Raw genomic sequence first — 6,000 nt, 5'->3', positions numbered from 1 at the left:
TTGCACCTCCAATTGACTCAAATTATGTCAATTAGCCTATCAGAAGCTTCTAAAGCCATGACATCATTTTCTGGAATTTTCCAAGCTGTTTAAAGGCACAGACAACTTAGTGTATGTAAACCTCTGACCCACTGGAATTGTGACACAGGGAATTATACGTGAATTAATCTGTCTGTGAACAATTGTTGGAAAAAATGACTTGTGTCATGCACAAAGTAGATGTCCTAACCGACTTGCCAAAACTATAGTTTGTTAAGAGGAAATTTGTGGAGTGGTTGAAAAACTAGTTTTAATGACTCCAACCTTAGTGTATGTAAACTTCAGACTTCAACTGTAAATGTACTATCATTACACTTCAACATAATTATTAAGTGTACTTTAAATGAATTGTTTTTCAGGCTTTTAGTATACTATAATTATACTATTATCAAACTACAAAACATTTATTAAAAGTGAACTTTAAATGAATTTATTTTCAGTCTAAGTATACTATATGTTTACTGTCATTACACTTAAACACACTCATTAAAAGTGTACTTCAGTTTCATACACTTTCATTGTAATTTAGTATGTTCATTCAAAATACACTTGGAGTTGATCTTAAGTTGAAGCATAGATTTGTTTTAATGAAACTCTGCTTGTGAGTGATCAAGTACATTATAAGTAGAGTTTCAGTACCAATAATGAGCTTTAAAGTACTTTTCCTGTTCAGAAGAGTGCAGAGAAAATTTGACAATAGCTAGGTTTACATCCAATTTGAGACAGATTTTCACGTGAATATTTTAAAATCTGCATAAAACAATCTGTACATTTTCCCACTAGAGATGTGTTTCCATCAAACTTACTTTTTTTAGGATAAAAGATTGCGCGTGATGATGTAGTGCACATAATTTTAAAAAAAACCTTTAAATTCCCATGTACCGAACAGTAGCAGAGCGTGGGTAAAATCACTGGGGAAGCCAATCCAGCAAAAAGCAACACTACAACCAATGTGTTGTGATTATTGCATTGTTTGCTCTACAACCGGTCAGCTCATGTGCCTTGACACCGTGATACTGTATATAGCCCTAAGGCTGAGATAAACAATAAGACAATAAGTAGCAGAATAAATTCAACCCACACATTTGTTTAATTTCAAAACTGGAGAGCAACATCTGTCCATTCAAGTACCACAATAGCATATTGCATGTAACAAAGAGTTACGTGACCTACAGCATGGTCAAGCAAGGCAATGGTTCCGATATTTTTGGACCACTAAACAACTATTGATTTAGAACCACAGAGAGTTGCCGCAAATCACAAAGAAAACAGGAGCTGCCTCCACTTTTCCAGCACCATTTCAACTTCATCATCTAATCACCTCTGCCATGACAACTACCATGACAACTACTGTAAAAGATATCATAACGATTTAGTCCAATCAGCTTAAGCTAAATATTATCTTGCTGTCCATGCTTCTGATGTGTGTGTGTGTGTGTGTGTGTGTGTGTGTGTGTGTGTGTGTGTGTGTGTGTGTGTGTGTGTGTGTGTGTGTGTGTGTGTGTGTGTGTGTGTGTGTGTGTGTGTGTGTGTGTGTGTCTGTGTGTGTCTGTGATGTGTTTGCGTGCAAGCAGAAAAAACATGTTGACTCACCCTACTAGTAGAGAAACGCCAATGCCATCCTCCTCTTCATGTTGCCTAAACGGCCTATGACTCTTTCATACAGTACACACTTTTTCGTTTTTGTTGTCCTCGGCTACCTGGCTAGAATACTTGCTTGCTAGCCTAACTTCCTTTCATGGGCATTGATGTGCCATGCCAGCTAGTTAACATTTGCATACTACATTTAGCTACATGAAGTTAAAATTTGCATACTACATCTAGCTACATGAACTTTCATTCTCTCAAGCCAGGGACACAATGTATGAATTTATGGTTGGAACAGAATCGTCATTATAATTATTGGCCAGTACAGAGAATTAAGTAAAACCATAAGGCCAAATCCCTATCTCCATCCATGGCATATTTAGGGATGCTTTTAGCTAGCTAGCCACCGGAGGACAACAACAACTAGATGCAACAATTCAAGTTTTGTTCTGTTATGTTAACAATATTAAAGTGGCATTATTTAAAGTAGCTTCGTTTAAAGGGACTAGTGATCTATTTATTAAAGTGTCCAGTGATTGAGCCTCAACACAGCATATACATGTGATATGAGTAATGTAAGATATGTAACATTATTAAAGTCACATTATTTAAAGTTGCATTATTTAAAGTGACTAGTGATCCATTTATTAAAGTGTTCAGTGATTGGGTCTCAGTGTAGGCAGCAGCCTCTCTGAGTTAGTAATGGCTATTTAACAGACTGATGGCCTTGAGATAGAAGCTGTTTTTCAATCTCTCGGTCCCAGCTTTGATGCACCTGTACTGACCTCGCCTTCTGGATGATAGCGGTCTGAACAGGCAGTGGCTCGGGTGGTTGTTGTCGTTGATTATCTTTTTGGCCTTCCTGTGACATTGGGTGCTGTAGGTGTCATGGAGGGCAGGTAGTTTGCCCCCGGTGATGCGTTGTGCAGACCGCACCACCCTCTGGAGATCCTTGCGGTTTTGGGGCTGTGCAGCTGCCACACCAGGCTGTGATACAGCCCAACAGGATGCTCTCGATTGTGCATCTGTAAAAGTTTGTCAGGGTTTTGGGTGATAGGCCAAATTTCTTCAGCCTCCTGAGGTTGAAGAGGCGCTGTTGTGCCTTCTTCACCACACTGTCTGTGTGGGTGAACCATTTCAGTTTGTCTGTGATGTGTACACCCAGGAACTTAAAACTTTCCACCTTCTACACTACTGTCCCGTCGATGTGGATAGGGGGGTGCTCCCTCTGCTGTTTCCTGAAGTCCACAATCATCTCCTTTGTTTTGTTGACATTGAGTGTGAGGTTATTTTCCTGACACCACACTCCGAGGGCCCTCACCTCCTCCCTGTAGGCCGTCTCGTCGTTGTTGGTAATCAAGCCTACCACTGTAGTATTGTCTGCAAACTTGATGATTGAGTTGGAGGCGTGCATGGCCACGCAGTCATGGGTGAACAGGGAGTACAGGAGAGGGCTGAGAACGCACTTTTGTGGGGCCCCATTGTTGAGGATCAGCGGGGTGGAGATGTTGTTACCTACCCTCACCACCTGGGGGCGGCCTGTCCGGAAGTCCAGGACCCAGTTGCACAAGGCGGGGTCGAGACCCAGGGTCGAGCTTAATGACGAGTTTGGAGGGTACTATGGTGTGAAATGCTGAGCTGTAGTCGATGAACAGCATTCTTACATAGGTATTCCTATTGTCCAGATGGGTTTGGGCAGTGTGCAGTGTGATTGCGATTGCGTCGTCTGTGGACCCATTGGGGCGGTAAGCAAATTGGAGTGGGTCTAGGGTGTCAGGTAGGGTGGAGGTGATATCGTCCTTGACTAGAATTCGATATGCTGATAAAATTTAGAGAGCCTTGTTTTCAGATTAGCCTTGTTAAAATTCCCAGCTACAATAAATGCAGCCTCAGGATATGTGGTTTCCAGTTGACATAGAGTCGAATGAAGTTCTTTCAGGGCCGTCAATGTGTCTGCTTGGGGGGGATATACACGACTGTGATTATGATCGAATAGAATTATCTTGGTAGATAATGCGGTCGGCATTTGATTGTAAGGAATTCTAGGTCAGGTGAACAAAAGGACATGAGTTCCTGTATGTTGTTATGATCACACCACGTCTCGTTAATCATATGGCATACACCCCCACCCTTCTTCTTACCAGAGAGATGTTTGTTTCTGTCGGCGCGATGCGTGAAGAAGCCAGGTGGCTGTACCGATTCTGATGACGTATCCCGAGTGAGCCATGTTTCCGTGAAACAAAGAACGTTACAATCTCTGATGTCTCTCTGGAATGAAACCCTTGCTCTGATTTTATCCACCTTGTTGTCAAGAGACTGGACATTGGCTAGTAGTAAACTCGGGAGCGGTGTGCGATGTGCCCGTCTACGGAGCCTGACCAGAAGATCTCTCCCTCTGCCCCTTCTGTGGCGCCGTTGTTTTGGGTCGCCTGCTGGGATCCGATCCTTTGTCCTGGGTGGTGGACCAAACTGAGGATCCGCTTTGGGAAAGTCGTATTCCTGGTCGTAATGTTGGTGAGTTGACGTTGCTCTTATATTCAATAGTTCTTCCCGACTGTATGTACCTAAACCTAAGATTTCCTGGGGTAACAATGTAAGAAATAACACATAAAAAAATGAAATACCGCATAGTTTCCTAGGAACGCGAAGCGAGGCGGCCACCTCTGTCTAATGTGTATTCATGTGATATTTGAGTGACTTGAACATTTACTACAAAATCTATGGGCTAAAAAACCTAGCAAAAAATGTTAGTTGATCTGGACATTTCTGACAAGATATAAATAGCTCTCTAAGGTATGCAATGACTGACATGACAAGAGGAAAACTGATAATGGACTACCGTTATGCATTCTACTATTACAACTTTCAAGAGTAAATTGAAAGCCGGACTGAGTTCCCTAAAAAAAATGTAATTATCATATCATCGTGTGATTCTGAAGTTTACTTTGATGTGATGGTTATTGTATCAATATTTTCTCATCAAGGCGTTTCCACCGCCATTTCTCACATAATACATTTTACAGACAGAAAAAGATCCCACCATGTCGAACGAACTAATTGTCTGTTGGCATTTATAAAATTGTACTGACATTTCATGTTTCCATCAGCCCGGTCGTGACTTTTTTCATATGTCAGGTAATTCATCCGCATGAAATGGTTGGATGGAAACATGGTTGTCTATTTCACATAAGGGAACATGCACAGCTGAGGAACATGCTCCCTGAGAGTATACTTTTTCATATCTTAAGAAAATATACAAAAAGTATATTTAACTTAAATGGCCACAAAATATATTTAAAGTATACTTTAAAAAAAAATGCATGTATACATGTTTTGGGCATATTACCCAGCATCATTTTCTGCAGCTGAAGTTTTGATTTGTAAAATGGCGTTGTCCTTCATTTGTAGCTTGTTCAAATGTTTTGCTGTTCATTTTCCAACTGAATAATGTTGTACTTGAATTTTTTTTTAACTGTTAATTTATATCCATAATGTTTAAAAAAATGTTCGGAAATTTTACTCGTAAATTGCTTCTCTAGCCACATCTGCTTTGTAAATAGCCTTAACATTGGCTGAGAAGGTATCAATCAAGGTATCCTTTACCTGCTAATTACAGTCGCTAATGTGGTTAATGAGTAGACGTCTTTTTCAATTATAAAAGTATAGTTGAAACAGATTATACACTTTATATATATATACACTTTATCTGTAAAGACAATTCAGGAATTCAAATCCCATTTTGGTATACTTCTACTTTATGAGAATATACATAAAATATAGTTAAGGTGTATTCAAAGTATATTTGTTTTGCTTTTTATACTAAGAATGTACTTAAGTACAAAAAGTGTCAAAATGTTGATTGTTACCACCTGGGGGCGGCCCGTCAGGAAGTCCAGGATCCAGTTGCAGAGGGAGGTGTTTAGTCCCAAGTTCCTTAGCTTAGTGATGAGCTTTGTGGGCACTATGGTGTTGCATGCCGAGCTGTAGTCAATGAAAAGCATTCTCACACACGCATCACTGCCTGGTATGGCAACTGCTCGGCATCCGACCGTACTGCGCTACAGAGGATAGTGCATACAGCTCATTACATCACTGGGGCCAAGCTTCCTGCCATCCAGGACCTACTGTATCTACTAGTCGTTTCAGAGGAAGGCCCCAAAAATTGTCAAAGACTCCAGTCACCCAAGTCATAGGCTCTTCTCTCTGCTGTCGCACGGCAAGCGGTACCTGAGCGCCAAATCTAGGTTCAAAAGGCTCCTTCTACCCCCAAGCCATAAGAACAGTTGAACAGTTAATCAAATGGCCACCGGACTATATGCATTGACACCCCCCACCCCTTTGTTTTTACACTGCTGCTACTCACATTTGATTATC

This window comes from Oncorhynchus kisutch, linkage group LG2 (genome assembly GCF_002021735.2).
Source record: "Oncorhynchus kisutch isolate 150728-3 linkage group LG2, Okis_V2, whole genome shotgun sequence".
Taxonomy (NCBI): domain Eukaryota; kingdom Metazoa; phylum Chordata; class Actinopteri; order Salmoniformes; family Salmonidae; genus Oncorhynchus; species Oncorhynchus kisutch.
The sequence above is the reverse complement of the archived record's forward strand: the minus strand, read 5'-3'. Positions refer to the sequence as shown.